At 47.7% G+C, this 13,076-nt stretch overlaps 1 protein-coding gene across 1 annotated transcript in view; it reads left to right on the plus strand.

Moving 5' to 3' along the window:
- The first annotated feature begins 6,729 nt into the window (after nt 1–6,729).
- Nucleotides 6,730–13,076, plus strand: part of EFCAB6 (EF-hand calcium binding domain 6) — a 239,622-nt gene continuing 233,275 nt past the window's right edge. Inside the window, exons 1-2 of the mRNA XM_055327800.1 lie at nt 6,730–6,809; nt 8,329–8,520. The gene's annotated coding sequence lies outside the window, so the exon portion shown is untranslated. The remainder of the gene's footprint in view (nt 6,810–8,328; nt 8,521–13,076) is intronic.

Below are 13,076 nucleotides of genomic sequence, written 5' to 3' on the forward strand. Positions count from 1 at the left end.
CAGAATATAACTAAATGGTATCTTTAAGATGATGAACAAAAATAATTGCAAACTTAGAGATCTACACTCAGAAAATGATCTTTCAAAAGTGAAGGTGAATGAACACATTTTCAGATAGATAAAAACTGAATTCATTCATTGCCAGCAGACCTACACTAAATATAATTTTTAGTGTCATTTCTGATGGAACCTGAAAGTATAAAGAGCAACAACAAAAAATCAGTAGAAAAATGGAAAACTTCAACTCACAAACTTGACTGTATTAAAAAACCCAACAACTTCACTAAACAACTGCAGAAAACACATTATTTTCAAGTTCACATAGAATATTTACCAAAATTGATCATATAGTGAGCCATAAAGTCAGTGTCAAAAAATTTCAACAGATTGAAATCTCACTTTTGTGTTCTTGGACCACAGTGGAATTAACCTGGAAACCAATAACAAAAATGTAGCTAGAAAATGCCGAAATGTTTGTAATTTAATATAGCTTTATACTACCATGGGTCAAAAGAGACATTGCAATGGAAATTCAAGCAAGATTTTGAATTGAATGTTAATTGAAATCTATCATATCAGAATTTAGAAGATGCAGGTACAATCATGCTTATAGAGAATTTATAGCCTTAAACACATGTCCTAAAAAGAAGAAAGGGTAAAAAACAGTGATTTATATATATCATGATGCTAGGAAAAGGATAGCAGCAAATTAAATCCAAAAGAAAGAAGGAAGGAAAAAATAGGGAGCAAAACTCAATGATGTGATTTTATTTGAAAAGTCTAACCCATTGATAAACCAAAGAAAAACAAGGTATCCCTTTGGATCTGACTACAGTGACCAACTGTCCCAATCTGCCTGGACTGTTCCAGGTCTAGCACCAGACTGAAGGATTCATGTCCCAGGAGAGCCCCCTATCCCTTGGTTGGTCACCCTAGATCCACAGACACTATACTAAAGGGACTTTACAAACAATATTATGCCAATAGTTTGACAGTTAAAATGAAGTAGACAAAATATTTGGAAAACATAAGTTACCAAAATAGACACAGGAAGAAACTGAAAATCTGAGTAGTCTTGTAACATAGAACCTTGAACCAATTATTTAAAAACTGCCCACAAAGAAAACTCTAGGACAAAATGCCTTTACCAGTTAATTTCCCGAAATTTTCAGAGAAAAATAGGCAAACACAAATATTGCATAAACTTGGACAGAGCTGGGAAAGTAGAAGCACTCTCCAACTGATTCCGAGGCTAGTATAACCTTGTTATTAAAATTTGATAAGAGGGATGCCTGTGTGGCTCAGCAGTTGAGCACCTGCCTTCCGCCCAGTGCATGATTCTGGGGTCTGGGGATCGAGTCCCACATCAGGCCCCCTGCATGGAGCCTGCTTCTCCCTCTGCCTGTGTCTCTGCCTCTCTCTTTCCATGTCTCTCATGAATAAATAAATAAAATCTTTTTAAAAATCTGATAAGAACATTACAAAAAATGGAAACTACTGGTCATTCTCTTTCATGAAAATGACCAAAGATTGGCAAACTTTTTTTTTTTTTAAGATTTCTTATTTGTTTATTTATTCATGACAGAGAGAGGCAGAGACCCAGGCAGAGGGAGAAGCAGGCTCCATGCAGGGAGCCCGACATGGGACTCAATCCCAGGTCTCCAGGATCACACCCCAGGCAGAAGGTGGTGCTAAACCGCTGGGCCACCGGGGCTGCCCTGCTTTATCATTTTTAAAAAGCAACCATAAAGTTTTTTTTAAAAATTTTTTTTCTTTATTTATTTATGATAGTCACAGAGAGAGAGAGAGGGTCAGAGACCCAGGCAGAGGGAGAAGCAGGCTCCATGCAGGGAGCCCGATGTGGGATTCGATCCCCGGTCTCCAGGATCGCGCCCTGGGCCAAAGGCAGGCGCCAAACCACTACGCCACCCAGGGATCCCCAAGCAACCACAAAGTTTCAGAGAAGTTGGATGTTTAGTGGGAAGGACAGTTTTTTTCCTGAACCATTTGGAAGTAAGTGGTTCCATCACCCCAAATATTTCAGTGTATGTGTCTCTCAAAGAGGATAGTGTTCTGCATAACTACAGTCTGACCATCAAAATACGGATATTAACATGAACTCACTACTACCATCTCAGCCCCGGGCCCCTGCCTGGTTGGTTCGGTCATTCCATGCCTGTCTCCTATGGTCCAGGTCAGAACGCGAATTCCAAGTGTCTTTCACTTCAAAACAATTCTCAGCCTTAGTTTTTCCTGACCCTCCACTCTGAAGATTGCAGAGGGCAGCATGTCCCCCATCTGAGTTTATCTGATGTTTTCCTGATGACTAGGTCTAGGCTTGCATCTTTGGCGGGAGTATCACAGAAATGCTGTATTCTCATTGTGTTTTACGATTGCACGGGATCCTAGTTTGTCCCATCGCTGCTGTTTACTTCGATCACTTGATTAAGGTGGAATCTGTCAGGCTTTCTCATGGCAAGAGACTCTTCATCCACTTTGTAATTAATAAGCATTTTGTGGAGAAACTTTGAAACTGTATCTCATTCCATACTAGACTTTGAATTTATTCATTTATTATTTTTATATTTGCAGGGACTCAAGATTGCATGTTTTTGCATTTTGATTTTTAAATTGTCTGTAATTTGGCTACTAGGAGCCCCTTCAAGCTGGTTTCTGTGTGCTTTTAACATGCCTCTGTCATTCTTTGAGCACTTGCTCTATGATATAAGATATTCTAAACTCATCTCTACTTTCCTTGCTTTGGTCCTGAAATCCTCCATTTCTCCAGAAAAATCTGGTTCCTTTAAATGGAAAGATACTCAGAATCCAGGGTCTGGGCACTGGGGCTGCCCATTGTCACTGGGATGACCCCCCAGGCCTCACAGTGGGCAGAGCTCCAGGGGATACATGCGTACCCACACACATACAGATAATACATTTACATATACATTTATTTCTATATCAACCTCTCCTTATATTGAAAACCATGAGTTCACACCAGTACTGCCAATCCTAATCCTGTACCTCAAGGTTCTTTCCAGCTTTCTCACTGTTCATATTTGTTATTACCTTTTCAGACAATGAGACACTTGGCTTCCGTTATTCTTAGTATATTTATTTATTTGATCAGTTTCCCTGGTACAAGACCATCTCCCATCCCCAGTGCCCCACCCTGCCACGTGGATGCTCTCTTCACTCCACTTGGGTCACATCCCACTCTGGACTCCTATGGCTTCCCTCAACGTGGCAGACACTGTTTATCTCTGCCCCATCAGACTTTAGGACTTATTAGAGAGGGGACAGGAAAGAAGGGAAGAGGGAAGAAAGATGAGCTTTTCTCCTTTTTTAAAAAAAGTTTCCCATTTATTCACTTGAATAAACATTTCTACAATGAGGATCTTCAAATGGCCAATGAGCCCATGAAAAAGATGGCCAACAGCATTCCCTAATGACTTAGGGAAATGTAAATCAAAACCACAATGAAATACCACATCAAGGTACTAGGATGGCTGTGGTAATAATAAAGCCAAACCCTCAAACCAGAAAATAACAAGTGTTGGTGAGGATGTGGGGAAACTGGAACCGTCCTCACACATTGCTGGTGGGAATGTGAAATGCTGCAGTCACTATAGAAAAACTTTAGTGATTCCTCCAAGAGTAAAACTTAGAATTATCACATGACCTAGTGATATACACCCAAAAGATATATACTCCTAGATATGCAGCCACAAGAATTGAAAAGAGGGACTCAGACAGATACTTGTATGCCAGTGTTCACAGCAGCATTATTGGTTATAGTGAAAAGACTAACCCAAGTGCCCATCAATAGACAAAGGGATAACATGTATTTTCCATTTTTGTGTTTCCTGATGCTTTGACATCATGGGACTTGCAAACACTGTAGTGGACATTGCTCCCAGGGTGAGCCACTTTCATAGGTAATAAAGGTCTTATTGAAACTACACAAAATAGCCTGCTGACCCTGCCTTGGCTCTCTCCCTTGGAAACCACAGTGAAGGCTCTGTCCACATTTTCTCCTCAGGGGGCAGGGCAGCGTGGGGAGGCTGGAGAGAATGAACGAACAAGATCACAAAGTACATATTCCGTCTGGTGTTAGAACCAAGAGGACGGGCAGCCCCAGTGGCACAGCAGTTTGGCGCCGCCTGCAGCCTGGGGTGTGATCCTGGGGACCCAGGATAGAGTCCCACATCAGGCTCCCTGCATGGAGCCTGCTTCTCCCTCTGCCTGTGTCTCTGCCTCTCTATGAATAAATAAATAAAATCTTAAAAAAAAAAAAAAGAACCAAGAGGACTTGCTGAAGGACTAGATGTAGAGGAGGAGGCAATGATCATAGATGGATAACCACAAGGCTTCCTGGTTTGAGTGGCGCCACAGATTGTAACAGAGTGAGGGAGGTCAGAGGATCAAGCAAGGGCTGTGTGAATGGCTGAAGCCCGGGGAGTCTCTAATACACACCATGGAGGGACAGAGGCTTGCGATAAGCGTAAGAGGACCACCTGGGTCAGAGCCAAAGGAACCACAGGGTCCGAAGGCCATGCAAAGGGGAAAAATCAGCAGTGGGGACTGACAACTGAGTAGTTGGTGATTTAGGATGAAACCTTGGATTGTTTGGCTTCAGAGGAGTGATGAGAGCCTGTTTCAGGTAGAAGGGTGATCAACTGGCCTGAATGCTACTGAGAGGTCAAGGGAGGCAAAGTCAGATACAGATGAAATGTTCATGAACACTGAACAGGCCCCGGGGAGTAGATCGGGTAAGACTGAGCAAAGGTGAATGGTCACAAGAGAGAGCGAGCATAGACAACTCTACAGAGAAGTGGGGTAGATGGGAGCAGAGAAATGGGGTGGAAACTAGAAGAAAATATTTTTTTTTAAAAAGATTTTATTTATTTATTTGAGAGAGCACAAGTGTGGGGGGCAGAAGAGAGGGAGAAGCAGGCTCCCCACTGAGCAGGGAGCCGGATGTAGGGCTTGATCTCAGGACCCTAAGATCATGACCTGAGCCTAAGGCAGACACAACTGACTGAGCCACCCAGGCACCCCTCTTTTTTTTTTTTGTAAAGATGTGAGATTCTAGAGCATTTTTATGAGAGAAAGAGGTGGGGGGAGGAAAAGAGGAAGAGAGAGAGAGAGAGAAAGAGAGATGGAAGGAGACTCTTGGTCCTTACGGGAGAGAGGCAGTGACCTAAGTCGTTTTGATCTAAGGACCCAACCGTTCAGCCTCAGGTTCTATTTACACCCTTGATTAAGTCCAGGGGACCCCGAAGAGCTTTGGTGTTTGCGAGTTCTGTCCATATTTGCCGTTATCAGAAAGCTAAACGGATAAACATTTTTAAGTATTTGTCTACAAATTCATTTAAAATACTAATAAACCCATACCATATTAACATTTTCGAGAAAAATTATCACGCTTTCCAAAAACATTTAGTGAAGAGAGAGGCAGTTCTAGATTTTTGTAAATCTCTTTAATATCTGACTTGATAGAAGACGGCTGGATTCTCTGGTCTTCGTCTGCATTCAATCTGTAGCAGTGTCATGCATCCTGAAGCTTCTGGAAAACCCTATGCACACACCCACGAGAAAATAAGAGTGAAAAGGCAAGGCACATCTTCATATTACTGTGAAAAGTCTTGTTTTAAAAGACCTGATTGATTTATTTGCAAGAGAGGGAGGGAGGGAGAAACAGACTCCCCGTTGTGCAGGGAGCCCAACCCGGGGCTCGATCCCAGGACTCTGGCATCATGACCTGAGCTCAGAGCAGAGACGCTTCACCGGCTGAGCCACCCAGGGGCCCCCTTGACACTAGTTTCGCTGATTCTGGACCCCCCGGACCCCCAAGGGTCTCAGGACCCCCAGGGGCTCCCAGGGCACACTCTGGGGCGCACAGTGGCCGCGCTGGGCAACGAGGTCCCAGGGATGGCCAACGGGCGTGGGGCTCGGGCACAAGCGGAGGGCTGGCCTCCTTTGGGACGAGAGCACAAGAGATGCGCGCCTCGGGAGCTGCGGAGCCCAGGCCGCTGCAGCTGCGCGGGAGGTCGCGGAGGGCGAGCCCCTCGCAGGGAGGGAAGAGCCGCTGCCGCTGCCGCTGCCGCTGCCGCTGCCCCTGCCCCTGCCCCGCGGTGTGCAGCCAGCGCCCCGGCGCGGCCCTGAAGGAGCAGGGGGTTCCCCGGCAGCGCCGCCCCAGGCACGCCCCTGCGCACCCGGGAGCACGCCGCGCTTCTAACTCCTCCCCGGCCTCGGCTTCCCATCTGCAAAATGGGACTCATCAGGGCGACCGTCCCGGAGCGCGGGGTCCGAGGGGGGCTGCGCGCAGGGGGGAGGGGAGGGGGGCGGCCGGTCCCCCCCACCGCCCCCGGCGGCTCTCGGCCTCCCGCGGGCCCGTCGCAAGCGCGCCAGCACGTGCTCCGCGCCGCAGCCACGTGCCTCCCTCCCGACCCCAGGCCCCGCGCTTCGACGCCGGCCCGACCGCCAGCTAACGCGAAGGCCACGTCACACAAACCCGCTTCCATGACGCCCGTGGCCGGGACCCTCCGCGGGTTCCCGCGCCCGAGGCACAGGCTTCCGGCGGAAGTTCCTCCCGCGGGGGCGGAGCACCGGCCCAGCCAGCTTACCCAATCGGAGTCCCGCTTCTTGGAGGGTACGCGGACCCCTCGTCCAATCAGCGAGTGTCTTCGTTGCTCGGGCAACAGCGTCCTAGAGACGGCGAGTGGGCTGGGCTCCTGTGGCCGCGCGGCCTGGGGGGCGCGCTGTGCGGCGGCCCCGCGAGGCGGAGGATCGACGAGGGGGCTCGGGTAAGGCGCCCGGCCTCGGCGCCCAGACCGCGTGCTGGCCGAGGGCAGGCGGAGGGCCGGGGCGGGCGGCTCTGAGGGGCCCGCCGCCCCGCACGCGTGTCGGCCGCCGTGGTGGGCGCTGGCGCTCCTGCTGGCGGCGGGCGGCGGCGCGGGCCCCGCACGGGCTGACGCCGCCGTGGTCCCCGGGGGCCCCACGAGAAGTGCTGGCGGTGCCCTCGCCCTCTCGCGCCCCCACCTCGTTGGTCTCAAGGATCGTGACCTCCCCCTGGTACAGGGGCCCTGCGCCCACGCGAGAAGGGCACTGCCCGGACTCCCGCAGCTAGCGAGCTGCAGGGCCAGAAGGCACACCTGGCACTTGTGTCACGTGCTTAAAAAAAAAAAAATATATATATATATCATCCCTGGTCATTCTAGAACATTCTGTCTACCCAGAGCACCATCATCCTGGTCTCCCTCAGTTTATCTGGAAAGCGCTTTCTGAAATGTGCTGTTGCCAGCGCGTGCTGAAGATCATTGGCTGAAGCCTCCCCCTCCTCCCGCTCCCCTCCCTCTCCCCATCCTCCCCATCCCCTCCTCCCTCTCCTCCTCCCCCTCCTCTCTTTCCTCCATCTTCCCCTCCTTCCCCTCCTCCCCCTCTCCCTCCTCCCCTTCATCCATCTCCCCCTCCTTCTCCTCTTCTCCCTCCCCTTCTCCCCTTCTCCCCTTCCTCCTCCTCCTCCTCCTCTTCCTCCCCTTCCTCCATCTCCCCCTCCTCTGTCTCCCCTTCCTCTCCCCCTCCCCCTTTTCCCTCTCCCCTTCCTCTGCCCCTTTCCACTCCTCCCTCTCCTTCCCCTCCCCCTCCTCTCCTTCCTCCCTTTCCTTCCCTCCTAAAAATCATTGCCTCTCAGAATGCCTTGTCCCGGTTAAGAGGACTCTTACTTATTTCTCAAAAAAGAGATTTAGGGACGCCTGGGTGGCTCAACGGTTGAGCACCTGCCTTCGGCTCAGGGTGTGACCCTGGAGACCCGGGATCGAGTCCTGCTGTCGGGGTACCTGCATGGAGCCTTCTTCTCCCTCTGCCTGTGTCTCTGCCTCTCTCTGTGTGTCTCTTATCAATTTTTTTTTAAAGGCAATTTAATGATTCTCGAGTCCTATGTGCCTCTAAATGGGTGGACTTTCAGAAATGCTGTAAATGAACTCGTCTCTCACATGCCATAGTCCCTTCGACTCTTTTATCTGTTGTCTTTAATTCAACCAATGTTTCCTTGGCTAGGTTGGTTGGTTGTGGGGGGCGAGGTGTTGTGAAAGTGGAACAAGCATGGCCCCTTGGATTATCTGGGAACATTTGCCTCCCACTGGACCCTACTAGGAGCTTCTTGAGAGCCCCAGGGTTATTTTTGTTATTTGTACTTTCATTTTCCCTCCCCCTTCGATTTCGTGCTTGGCTCATGGGAGGTGCTTGCAGACATCTGTCAAGAAATGCTTACTTGAGACTTAAAATTTGCTCTCCAACTTTGGCCTTTCCCTGCCCTTTTTGCAGCCATCCACCTGTTCCCCGGTGCACAGAGATCTCTCCGGTGCTCTAGCTGTGACTCCTGCAGCTGACTGGCACATGGAGACAGAACCAGCTCCAGGAGGATGTTCAGTGGGCCGGTGCCCGCCCAGCGCAGGAAGCCACTGGGAGGCCACTGGCTGTTGACAAGACAGTTGCTCTAATACAGCTTTTTCACAGGTGTGTATCAGGAGTAAATGTTGGAGGGTAGCAGTTGCTGGGAGTCACTGTAGGTCTTCCTGGAGGCTCCTTCGCCTGCCAGGATTGTCAGATAAACTGTACAATGCACGCAAGAAACTGCAAGTGAGGCAAGAAGCTAACAGTTGCTCTCTTCCTTCAAATACACAAGCGAACTGACCTTTTTGTGAAGTGTGTTTAGATGTAGCCTTGCACCATCACAGAAATTGGATTCTTGTAACTTTTTTTGTCATTTTTTTAAAGGATTTTATGTATTTATTCATGAGGGACACACAGAGACAGAGACACAGGCAGAAGGAGAAGCAGGCTCCCTGTGAGGAGCCTGATGTGGGACTTGATCCTGGACCCCGGGATCAGCTCCTGAGCCGAAGGCAGACGCTCAACCACTGAGCCACCCAGGCGTCCCTGATTCTTGTAACTTTTAAATATTAATTCAGCTTCAATGAAATACTATCCAGGATCGACACCGTTTGGGAGAGGAGCTCTAAAGGAAAGGGTTCTGTTTGAGAAAAGTCTAAACAGAACAATCAGTATGTTCAACTTCCAGTACTGAAGAGCTTTGTTTTCTATCTCTTTACCTCTTGGTTTTGACCTTTTACTATCTCTTTTTTGATTCACTTTGTTTTGGTTGTTTTTCTTCTCTGCATCTATTTGTACTTTTATAACTTCTGCTTCTGCTGCTAGACCTACAGTGACCACTGCTATTCCTGGCTAGTACTTACTGAGCACTTACTGTGTTCCAGGCACAGCCTGGTGGGGCCTCATGTCCATGTTCAAGTTTAGTCCTCACCACCTCCTTCCAGAAGGGAACAGTTGCTTTTTTCATCTTGTCGATGAAGCAAAAGAGACTCAGAGAAGTGGAGGATCTTCTAAGCAGAGAGATGGTAGAGTGTGCCTTCTACTCCAGGATTGCAGAACGTCTGTGTTCTTGACTAGTGCTTTGGCACTCAAGTATTTATATGCTCTCTAGTCCCCCAAGACTTCGAGATGACCTGTAAGAATATATGTAATACGGTAGGGCATATGGGTGGCTCATCTGCTTTTGGCTTAGGTTGTGATCCTGGGATTGAGTCCCACGGGGAGGGAGATGCTTCTCCCTCGGCCTATGTCTCTGCCTATCTCTCTGTGTCTCATGAATAAATAAATAAAATTAAAAAAAACCATGTAATATGATAAAATAAACACATGGTAATCCAGCTCATGAAGACTACAAATAGAATAGAAAAGTAACATCAGGAGGAGAGAAAATACTCAGATTGTCCATAATTGTTAGTATAGTTGGGTTGCCAATTTAGTTGTGTGCTTCTTGTAAACTCAAGAAAAAAGAAAGGAGAGAGAGAGAAAGAGAAAATTGAATTTATTTTGTCCAGACAACTAAAGCATCTTTTAAAAAATTATTTATTTATTTACTTATTTGAAAGAGAAAGAGTGAGAGCAAGCAAGGAGATGGAGAGGGACAAGCAGACTCTGCTCTGAGTGCAGAGCACGATGTGGGACTTGATCTCATGACCCTAAGATCATGACCTGAGCCTATATCAAGAGTCAGAGCCACCTGGCTGTCACCCAGGTGCCCCCCCCCCCACCGCCCTGCAAATCAAGCATTTTAATTCTTCTGGAAAACTAAAGCTTTTCTAATGTGTAGGTCTTGATCACAAAGCCTGGGCAGGGCTTGATTACTACCAAATGGCTAAGGTGTATGCTCCATGTCCTCACAGTTAGGGAGAGGAGGTGAACTACTACATTTGTGTGTGATGAAAGAACTCTGCATGGTTAATGGTTTTCAGTAACACCTTCTGAATTTTATTTTTCCCCTAGGACTTTGTAAATACTGTTGTCCTGTACCCTGGGTCAGTTCTAGTAATTTGTTTGCTTATTTACTTAACAGTTATTTTTTTTTTAATTTTTATTTATGATAGTCACAGAGAGAGAGAGAGGCAGAGACACAGGCAGAGGGAGAAGCAGGCTCCAAGCACTGGGAACCCGATGTGGGATTCAATCCCGGGTCTCCGGGAAAGCGCCCTGGGCCAAAGGCAGGCGCCAAACCGCTGCGCCACCCAGGGATCCCTTAACAGTTATTTATTGAGCCCCTATTATATGCCAGGACCTCTTTAGGCATCAAGGATACCGCAGTGAGGGTCACGTCACTGTCCTGATATTCTTGATGCCTCTGTCCTGTCACTTTCTACAGCTTGGGTTTTTTCTGGGCCAACTTCAGTTTTTCCCTCCTTTGTGGTTTTATAAAACCCTGAGAGGGGATCCCTGGGTGGCGCAGCGGTTTGGCGCCTGCCTTTGGCCCAGGGCGCGATCCTGGAGACCCGGGATCGAATCCCACGTCAGGCTCCCGGTGCATGGAGCCTGCTTCTCCCTCTGCCTGTGTCTCTGCCTCTCTCTCTTTCTCTCTCTGTGACTATCATAAATAAATAAAAATTAAAAAAAAAAATTTAAAAAAAAAAAAAAAACCCTGAGAGGACACTGACCACTTACGCCGTAACTGTCTGCATGTTTCTGTGCCTCTGATCCATGTTCTGTGTGTTCCCAGGACATAAATATAACAGCAGCTACCAAATAGTGGCCACAACCTACTATGTGTCCTGTGATTTAGATACGTTATCCCGGACTCTTCTGCAGCCTGAAGAGCACTGGCACTTAACCATTTTTGGTTCCCTTGACCTTTGAAAAGCTGGTGAAAGCAATATATTCTCTCTCTAGAAAAATCTCACAACACTTTTGCATTTGATTTCAAGAGGGTTTGGGACGCCTGGGTGGCACAGTCAGTTAAGTGTCTGCCTTTGGCTCAGGTCATGATCCTGAGGTACTGAGATTGAGCCCGACATTGGGCTCCCTGCTCAGCGGGGGGTCTGCTTCTCCCTCTCCCTCTGCCTGCTTGCACTCTCTTGCAAATCAATCAATCAATCAATCAGTCTTTAAACAAAAATAATCTCAGAGGGTTGAAGATCTCCAGAAGCACGCACGTGGACCCTAAATTCCAGGTTAAGAATACTTGCTTTAAAGAGAGATGATGTTTCCATTTTGCAAATGAGGAAACTGGGTCGGGAGAGGCTAATTAACTTGGGAGCTGGATGGGAGATAGTGGAACCAATTGGACCCCACGTCTTCTTAACTATAAACTCTTTGTTTTTTCCATTGTCCAAAGTGTAGATGCTCAGTAAATGACTGAGTGAGTGTATGGAAGGCTAAAAAGAGAACTTTATAGGGGATGTGTCCCAAAATATGATAAAACATCCATATGATATCAGATTAGACAAGCAGAAAGATTTTTCTCAAGTATTCGGGTTTAGCTGCCAAAATCTTTTGTGTTGCTTGCAACTTTTTCCAAGTGACAATCTCTCCCCTCCTACCCCATGATACCAGTTCCAACAATTTTTGCTTCTGATGCCATTTCTGTTTGGCTGCACACATTTCTTACTCTTGTGTTGAATTATGTTTTCTCTGGATGCCAAGGCAGATGGATGGCACTTTTGTTATGATTCTGATATAAATAGCATCTGTTAAAAACTGGACATTAATACTTATCTGGCAAATAAACAAATGTATCAGTGAAATAGCCCTCTAATTGTGTTTGCCTGTGGCTAAGAAGTGTATTTGATGGTTTCTGACTTGGTGCTTGTGTAGGGGCATTGGATTCATAAGCCTTCTTAATTTCTACCTCCCCAAGTTCTGAAGTAATTTTTAAAAAGATTTTATTTTTAGTGATCTCTGTGCCCAGCATGGGGCTCAAACCCACAGCCCCGAGATGAAGAGTCGCATGCTCCACCCACAGAGCCAGCCAGGCACCCCTGAAGTCATGAATTAATGTCTCCAAATACAGAGAATTCTAAACTGCGGTGGCGTGAAGCCAGTGATGACCTATAGAACTCATCAGAGTGCCACACTTATGCCCAGGGCACTGCTTAGCTTCCAGAATCAAGAGTAAGATTAGCCCAGTCTTCTTGCCCTCGCAGTGTTAGGTGTTGTCCGTTGTGGTCCATCGAGAACAAAGCTCCCTGAGTACCTGGCTGTGGGGGTAGGCACCGGGTGTGAAGAGCAGCCCATCCCTTCACTGGAGGGGCTCACCAATCAGCAAGGGCCACAGCTAAAGAGCCAACGGAAAGGTCTGGAAGCAGAGAGTCAGAGTGAAAATAGAAGTAGGGCTAGAGCGATGGCCTGGGAGGTACCCATACTTTTACTTTATGCTTTTTGTCCCACCTGGCCCCACAGCAAAGGACTGGGATTATAGTATTTTTGACCTTTTTGTCCTTTTCTTTATTAAATAAAACTACTGGCAGAACAAAATGATGAGACCAAATTCTCTGTAAAAGCATGATTAGTGTCGGTTAAGGAAGACAAGAAGGAAGGCCTCACGAAGGAGGGGCGGTGCCCTCCATCTTGACCAGTGAATTGCAGTGTGCAGGCAGGGGAGCTGGGGGGAATCCTTGCAAAAGCATGAACCAAGCTCAGAGGTGAGGAAGGACACGGCCCCCATGGAGGGCTGTGTGAAAAGGCAGCCCTCGTGGAGCACTGGCATCTGGTGGTTGCTC

The sequence above is a fragment of the Nyctereutes procyonoides genome, unplaced genomic scaffold (genome assembly GCF_905146905.1).
Source record: "Nyctereutes procyonoides isolate TBG_1078 unplaced genomic scaffold, NYPRO_anot_genome, whole genome shotgun sequence".
Classification (NCBI taxonomy): domain Eukaryota; kingdom Metazoa; phylum Chordata; class Mammalia; order Carnivora; family Canidae; genus Nyctereutes; species Nyctereutes procyonoides.